The sequence below is a fragment of the Poecilia latipinna genome, unplaced genomic scaffold, assembly GCF_001443285.1.
Source record: "Poecilia latipinna isolate Pla-1442-1.1 unplaced genomic scaffold, P_latipinna-1.0 Scaffold65, whole genome shotgun sequence".
NCBI classification, from domain to species: Eukaryota; Metazoa; Chordata; class Actinopteri; order Cyprinodontiformes; family Poeciliidae; genus Poecilia; species Poecilia latipinna.
Genome location: NW_015112681.1, coordinates 551,382 through 560,185, shown reverse-complemented (window position 1 = coordinate 560,185; position 8,804 = coordinate 551,382). Strand labels below are relative to the sequence as shown.

At 38.6% G+C, this 8,804-nt stretch overlaps 1 protein-coding gene across 3 annotated transcripts in view; it reads right to left on the bottom strand.

Moving 5' to 3' along the window:
• Window positions 1–8,804, bottom strand: part of xirp2a (xin actin binding repeat containing 2a) — a 71,211-nt gene that overhangs the window by 41,091 nt on the left and 21,316 nt on the right. For 2 of the 3 annotated variants that reach the window (XM_015059604.1, XM_015059613.1), the window contains exon 1: window positions 5,469–5,584. The exons of the other annotated variant lie outside the window; for it this stretch is intronic. The gene's annotated coding sequence lies outside the window, so the exon portion shown is untranslated. Of the gene's footprint in view, window positions 1–5,468; window positions 5,585–8,804 lie in introns of those variants that run through there. 3 annotated transcript variants of the gene reach the window in all.

The following is an 8,804-nucleotide window of genomic DNA, read 5'->3' as shown; positions in this document are numbered from 1 at the left end:
TAAAAAAAAAAAAGTGAAACAAAAAAAAAAAAAAAAAAAAAAAAAATCCCATTTAACCAGTCCCCAGTAGATCTGATAGAAATATTTTTGAACACATTCACACATGCAGTAGATATAAAAGTAACAATGCCATTTTTTAAAATGTTTTTTTTTTTTTTTTTTTACTATCCTCTTGACATCTATCTGAAGTGTAGATTTGAAAAATAAATTGAACTTTCAGGCGGAAAACTGGAGATTTTTGGTCCAAACTGTTTTAGAACGATTGATTTTTCTGAAGAAACGTGTGATACCGCCACTACCATGCCTCACTGTGAGTAAATGCTTCTCTCCCTGACTTAATTACATGTTTTTTATGAGATTGTAAAGAGCAATACACATGAATTACCTTCTACTAAACAACAAACACCAGCAGCATTTTGTCGTTCAGAAATAAATCAAAAGTCGTTTGAGAAAGTAATCACTTTAAGGACGATGACTGCTGCAACCAGGTCATCGCAGCTTCTGAATTTTACCCTCTGACAGATTTGTTTATTTCCAACTTGAATTGTGACGCACAAAAGGTGTAAAAAAACATTTTTTTTTTAAACGATCTTTTCCGCTCCCCGACGTGGAACGAAGCTCAAACCCAAGCAGAGCGCCGTTTCGAGACTTCACATTGAACCACGCCGTTTATCCAGCCAAGGTTTTCTTTTCGCTTTGCTCCGTCGATGACTGACAAGCGGGAGTTGTCTTCAAAGGCGGACGCTCGACGAAAGCCGGCGCGCGCGTTTGAGGTGGTGCGAGCTCATTACTTCTCGACAGAACAGCGGAGAATGCCACCGAAAGAACCACTGAAACGATACAGACGTTTAACCTTCTTCACTCGTCAGACGGGTTCGTTTACCCTCCGCGGACAGCAGGCGTGTGCGGTGAATTATTATTCCATGCAGTGGCTGTGGAGGCTATTTGATGGATGGAAAAGCTGCAATTGGATGGAAAAAAGTGATTTTGTTTGAGAAATCAGTGTTCCTACATTTGATTCTTTTTTTTGTTTGTTTGAGGCTAATAATTAATAAAGGATTTCCAGTTATTTGACTGCTTGATTTCTAAAGAATATATAACATGTACAGGAAGGGAAATAAAGAGGTGAAGAATAATGTGTGCCTCCAGGCACTAAATAGCTTTTCCATTCATTTCTGTGACAGGCACCAATTAAAGCCCTAATCCAAAACCCCCCCCCTTTTTTTTTTTTTTTTTTTTTTGGATAATTACTATGTACTTCAGCTGAAGGTGCAGTGAGCATGTGAGCTTGAATTAGGAACTGCTGCCGACTACAAAAAAAGCAATTATTTTTTTTTTTTTACCCCAAACTGTGAAGGACACAAAAACTGAGAAAAAAGAAGAAGAGTTAGTTTCCAGCAAAGTTTTTAGAAACATTTGAAAAAAAAATACCAAAAGGTTTATTTCTGTAACATGCAGTGGTTCAAATGCATGCCTGAGCAAATCCAATTAGAAATTAGAATTGAGGCAAGATTTGAGTAAACAAATTGACCTTTAGTTCAGAAATCGGGATGAGGTACACTTTTTCCTCTTTCCTCAGAGGATATTGATTTGAAGGCAGCGTTCAGAATCAAGAAGGGAAAAATAAATAAGAGATTAATGAAGTGTGGAGGGAGGCTCTTCTTCAAATCTGACTCAGGTTGAGCTGTTCCACAAAGAAAATCTGTCAAATGTTTCACTCTGTAAATGTGGTAAATCTGATAGACAGCTTTACGACACACACTCTGAAATGTAAGAGACACACTACTGTCCTGTAGAAAAGTAAACACCTGCCAAATATTGAAACTTTTTTATAGATCTCAAAAACCTGATCAGATTTGTTCTAAGGATGCACCGATTAACGGTTTTTTGTTGTTGTTTTTTTTTACTTCCAATGCCGATATCTGAGGTTTAGTATCGTCCGATACCGATCCGATACAGAAAAGCAGTACTAAATTGACTAAGAACGTTTCTTGTTTTTAAACACAGACATAAATGTACTGAACTATAAATATACTTGATAACTCTGCACATTTAAACACATCAACAGCGTCGCATGCTTGGTCAAACGTAAAAACAACTTTAATTTGTTCAGTCAGTGCAGTTGGGTGTGTAACAGCTGATAAATAATAAAGAAACTGAAACTGACAAACACAATAAGTTGACTACCCTGGTCAAAACATGTAAAATTAACAGCAACAAACCTTTGTGGGTGTAGAATAACAAAATGAAATGATTTTATTTTTTATTTTTTGGACTTTATGAGACATAGCAGCACTACAGGGAGCAGCAGATTGATGGCCTGATGCTTCATGCAACTGTCAGCAAGTGTTGCGGAGCTCTGAATCGCCGCCATATGTTCTTTTTTGCACACATTGGCTGGATTAAGAGGGGAACGGCTGAAGAGAGCTGCTAGACGGGTGAAGGGACAGAGACCCTCTGCATATCTCTAATAAGAGACACTGCTTGGAGAAATCTGTCAAAATGTTTCTGGCCGGCCTGTCGCACAAGATAATCCCTGTGGGGAGAAAAAAAAAAAAGAAAAAGAAGGCGAGAGAGAGATCCCTGGATCCTCTTAGAAGAAGCTCCGCTAATGAAATCAGTGCTGGCCATCTGGGAGCATTTCATGTGTGACAGACGCCTACAAAGGGGACAGTCAGAGCCGTGATGGTGGAAACCATGGTAACTGGAAATCGTACTACATGGGCCGACGCTGTGATTTCCGCCATGTTCGCGTCGGCGCCTATTAGAGCGGCGATCTTCAGGGCGCCCAGGCCGGTCTGCGGGGTTGAGCGCAGCGTCACATGTGAGGGGAACGCTTTACATTTTCCTCTAAGCTGCTGACACGTCTCCTAACGAGGAGGACTTCGGAGAGGACAGGCCTCTGCCTCGTAATCTGCCCCGTTTCCACACCGTCACTCCCTGTTAGCAGAAACTATCACTGAGTTGAAATGGAAAATGGAACAAATGTTGCAATTCTGGTCCCCAATCGAACTGGGTCTACCTTTCTATCAGCAGCCCCAGTTCCTGTTTGGAAAGTATTCCAAACCCCAAAACCCAAAAAAAAAAAAAAAAAAAAAAAAAAATTCCCTCAATTTGTCTCCAATAGTCAGATGCCATTTCAACCAACTCTGTAAGATTGTTTCCTACAAAAGTACAAACAGCTACCTGGCTTTGTAGCTCAAAAGGTCCTCTCATTCTTTACATGAGCAATAACTGATGGACCTTTTTAAAAAAAACCTTTTTAATAAGTACATTAAGGCTAAAACTGTTAAGTCAACCGTTCTGATACTGTTACACAAATTGAAAACGCATTTAGGACAGGATGTTTTTAGCCATTCTCAGAAAAGCTCAGCATTGCTAATGTAAAAGGTGTTCCTTAATTTTGCAAGGAAATGTTGAATGGAATCCATTTATAGTAAAAGGCATTCTCTCAGTTCTTAATTAAGGAGCTTTCTAGTTTAAGTCACTGCCAATCAGTCAGAAAAAGAGAGGGTCTGTAGTTCATCTTTTATATCAACTAAACTGATACTGAATCCACACAATCAATGCGAACCCGAAGCACCACCCTTCTCTTAACGCCATCGGTCTTACTACAAAAGGCATAAGAGCGCAATATTCTTCATTCACAAAAATAAACGCGCTCTCATCAGTCTCACTGCATGTGCCACAGCTTAATGTTTATTCCCAAATCAATCCTTCACTTTCAGGTTTAGTTGTGGTTCCTGGACATTTGGTATTGAATAATTGGATCAAACCGTATCAGGGATATTGGATTGCATGCGAGTATGAAACAAATCATTTTGAACTGGATCTCTCTCCTTACGTAAACTGTATTTTTTTTATGCTATTTAGTGAAAATATTTGCACTATTCATGCAGAATTTCCACAATTTTAAAAGGTAAAAGGGATTTATGGAACAAATCACACTGAATAAGGGAAACTGTGAGGTATTCATTAATTTGTGTGCTTATGTTTGGAAATCATTGATCATTACTAGTTTCAGGAGAACTCACCAGCTTCCTCAAGCCTCTATAAAGGCTGATCTATATGCTGCTCCTCACTCCTTTGAACTCGGACAGCTCAGGATTTGCTCAAAGGGTTTTTTGCTGAAGCTGCTGAAGCTCTGGCAGTTGTTAATTCAGAAGGTAAGAGGACTCCTCTCCTCAATACGACACACTGAACTCTGCTTTGTTTTGCACTCTGTTACATCTGCATAATCGTTTTCCTTTCCCTTGCTTCCTCCTACGTTCCTCTATTTTTGATGTACTCTGTCTCTGCAAGAGATTTGTTATTCTGATTATCTTGTATTTTTTGTCACATTAATTCCCCCAAATGTTAACGTATTCTATCGGGATTTTAAGTGATAGACCAGCTCAAAGTAGAGCGTCGTCGTTAAGTGGCTGGACGGCTTTCAGAAATTCTGTGAAGCTTAAAAATTCAAGACAATCCAAGAAAACAAACCTGTTAGGAGGAAGACCACAAACCCTTAACAAGAGCCAATTCCAGACACAAACAGCACACCGCCTGGCTGCGTCGATTTAAACAAGATGCTGTTTAAAATCAGAAAACAGTACAAAAAAAAAAAAAAAAAAAAAGATTTATGCACTTGAAGACACATGCAGTGTTTCAGTCTCAGCCGACTATTCACAAGTCCTCTGGCTGTGAATGCGTCCTTATGCATTTGCTGGCGTGCTACATGGGTGATTGTTGTCAAACAGATCGCTGCCAGTGATGGAGGAAAACGGTCATCTGAGCACATCTGATGCCTCACCGACAAGTCACAGTGTGTAAGTGTGCAACAACGCAGCCGTCAAATGAGTTATCCATGCCTTGTTTGGTAGTTCTTCTTTTGTTTTAGCAGGATGGAATTGTTATTGTTGAATTTTCTAATCTTTGTCTAAAATGTCCATAAATTACGTTGTGCTATTTATTCTGGACAGGTACAGGCTACGAAAATATCCATGTTTTATGTATTTGGTCAATGAAATCAATCAATCTAATTTTATTTATGTAGCACTTTACAACAGTAAGTACTGCACATTGTTTTAGTCGTTTTAGTCCAGGGATAAAAACGAGCAAAGAAACTAAATCACAATGAAATATTAGTCGAAACATATACATGACAAAATACTACAATGTACTAAAAACAATTCTAAATACATGTGTCTTCAGCTTTGTTGTCGCTACAGCTTTGTTGCTAACAGTTAGCCACAGATGCTAGTCCTTTTTGAGAGCCCAGCACTAACTATCATAAAATGCTTGTTTTAAAATCAGTTTGTATTGATTCTTCTTCTTAGACAATCAATGAAAACATAAGACAGTGGTAGAAAAAAAAAGCAACAGCTTCCATTTAAGTGACTGCAAAAAAAAAAAAAACATTTCCAAATTACAGAGATATAAAAAAAAAAAAAGAAGAAGAAAAAAAAGCAATGCTCAGTTGGACTTACGTCAATCTTGTCAGACTTGTTGCAGCTGCATCACTTTAGGATCATAATCCCAACTGTCTGGACATTCTCTAATAATAACACTATAAGTTACGGTTTGAATTATTCCTTAACAGTTCAACTATATATATATACATATATATATAAAATGTAAAAAATAATAAAAAAGTTCCTAATTAGAATGTTATTTTTTAAAATGACTTGTCTGGCTGACTTATCTAATAAAAACTGAAGTAACGTATGCTTTAAATTTCCCAGTTTTTATATAATTAGGTGTGAAACTGTGCCCATAAAGGAGCCCAAGATAATTAAGAAATAATTCAGAGTGCCTCTGCGCTAAAGGGAAGGAATATGTGAGAAAACCAAGTAGCTTGTCAAGAATGAAAGCTTTTTAACACAAGAAGGATCACTCCACCAAGTCCCAGGAACTGCTAATTGGCCTTTGAAAACAGTTTTATAATGTCTTTAATGTTCTCCAAGGCTCTGCAGGAGCTTAACAAGCCCGAGAAAACAAGGCTCTGGAAAAACAAATTCACAACAAAACCACCCAATAGCAGCCAAATTTACATGAAACTGTATGCAGACGAGAAGGGAGCAAAAACAAAAGGGAGCATTATTATTATTATTATACCACATTATTACCTTTAGACAGTCTAGATTTTGGCCCTCATCTACTATATACACTTGTGCACTTCCTGTACTTGAGGTAATAAGAGCCATCTGCCCTGATCCTGAAAGCCTCCATCATCAGGAATCAGTGTGGAAATGGCCTGGTTTTCTTTGCGGAAATAAGTAACAATATTCCAAAAGAACCATCGCAGAATAGGACAACAATATTATCAGGTTTCCAAAAAAATTAAGCTATAGCATCTCGTCTTGTCCGCGAGGGATAGTTTATTACAGCTGAAGAGGACCCTTCGACATTCCAATTGGCGTTCTACTTCAAATTTTTTGATTTGGAAAAAGAAAATTGAACTTAAATGCATTAGATCAGAGCAAACAGGTAATATTTCAGAACATTTATTTATTGGTAATAGCGAATCCATGGTTAATATTGACGTCATGGTTAGTTTTCATCCTCATTCATTCAGTTTTACATCTTGTTGACCCATCAGCCCACGCTCACCTCCCCGCAACACAGACCGTGTGTCACCTTTTCTCTGCATTTCCTCCTTTTCTTTATCATTATTTATAGCAGTGAAAAACAAAACCAGATTTTCCGTGTGCTAAAGTGTCACACTTCCACGCCCTTTCAAACAACGTCTTCCTCATGTCCACTTTACTGTTTTATCGACTTCCTCAATGTCTTCTGTTTCATTTATTGCTTTTATTATAATGCAAAGCTTGTCCAAAAACTCCCAGCCATATTTTCTAAACAAAAGTAATAGCCACCTGTAAATCTTGCACTCATGCTGTTGGTTTTCACAGGGGAAGGATTTATCAACATTTACTGCTTTCTTGTTTCGAGTATCCTCCAGCCTCTGATTTGGTTTGAGCCTCCAGCTGCAGAGGTTGCAGTTGGCTGGAGACGCTGGTTTCTGTCTCAGCCTGTAGGCTGTGAATAAATAGATGGGTGAATGAATTCATGTGTGGCTGTGGAGGGCCGTGGGAGATTATGTGAGGTAATTGTCACACTGAAAGGCACAGCCACTGCAGAGGGGCGCTGATTTGCACACACAAAAAAGAGGATCTAATAAGATTCACTGAGAGGTTGGCCGGTTTAGTTTCATCAATTGATGGATCACAATTACTCCAACAATTTAAATATGTTCACTCGTGTCCTTTAATGAGAACAGATTTTCTTTTTATTAAAAGAAAAATATGTAGACAGTTGCTAGCATGTAGGCTATACATGCTAACAGCTCTCTAAATGGTTGTGTCTAAATGCTAACTGGCTAAACATTACAACTGTCTACACGTCAACAACTTCCTACACACTAACAACGTTTTACATGCTAACAGCTTTCTACTCACTAACAACTGTCTGAACGCCAAACGCTAACAACTGTGTACACGCTAACAGCTTTATACACGCTTACAGCTTTCTACATGCTAACAACTGTCTACACGCAATGGTCTGGGTGTGCTTTGCTACTTCCAGACATGAACATCCTGCTAGGCTAAATGGCAATGTTCAGTAGTCAGTTTGTGAGCTTAACCCCGAGGTGAAGTTTCGGATGCTTATGAATTCCTACACAAACCAAGCACTTCACTGCCAACCATTAAAAGTATAAGTACCCATACACTCCAAGTGTAGCTCAGTCTTGACTTTCACGTTGCTTCTCGCACCCGCAAGGTTAAGAACGAAAGATGAATAGAATGCTTCATGTCAAGCCAGACACTGGGGAGGAGAATGTTGACAGAACAGAGCCACAAATACTGCCGAAGGAAAAGTCTTGACTAAATGTTGCATCATGCATTCAGCGCAACCAGCAGGGGATGGGATGAAAACACATCACACGAGTTTATTATGTCACAAAACTGCCTGAGAGGGAACTGATGCAGAAGTCGCAATGACCAGACCAGTAATTTACACAAATGTATTCTTCGCTCATATACAAAGGCATTTAAATTGTTAAACTTGTGATTTGTTTGTCATATTTCCGCGGCCTTGTCAAGTCTATCAGAATGCGACACTTTTGACTGTGTTTGCCTGTTTGTTTTGTAGGTAATCCTTTCAGTCTTGATTTGGCTTTGGGGGAGATAAAGCCTTCTAAAGCCCTCTCTCTCTGTTCTCACCCTGTTTTGTATTCCTACAACAAAAAGCTAGCAGTTACTTTTCCACACTAGTCTTTTTTTTCTCTCCCTCCCACTCTGTTTCTGGACCGTGCTTCTATTGTGGCCAGGATTGCCTGAAATCTTGATGTGGGCAGTTCACGCTGTTCCTCGACTCTGTCAAAATCAAAAGTTTGAAAGCATAGTAAATTGCTTTTAAACGACTTTTTGGATTATCTAAGGGAGACTTTATAACACAGAATCTGAGTACAAGAAGACCCAGGAAGCAGGAGTCAATGAGAATCTTAAATGACCTACCATTGAACAATGGATGTAGCTGCTTTGTGAATTAACAAGGAATGGGAGATAGAAGAGCAGAAAATGTAATAAGAAAATTAGTACAATCTTTGATTCTGTCAATACATTTACTAAATACAATCACAGAAATTAAGTTAGGTAGTTTTTTTGTGAAATATAATAAAATCTAGTGAAGAATACCAACTGCTGTCAAAGTTCACCCTGAATGCAGACTGCAAGATGCTGAAAGAAGTCTCCAAAAACTCAGTCATGTATTCTGAGACAGACTTTGAAGACATTTTTATCTAAGGCAGAACTGCTCCCTGC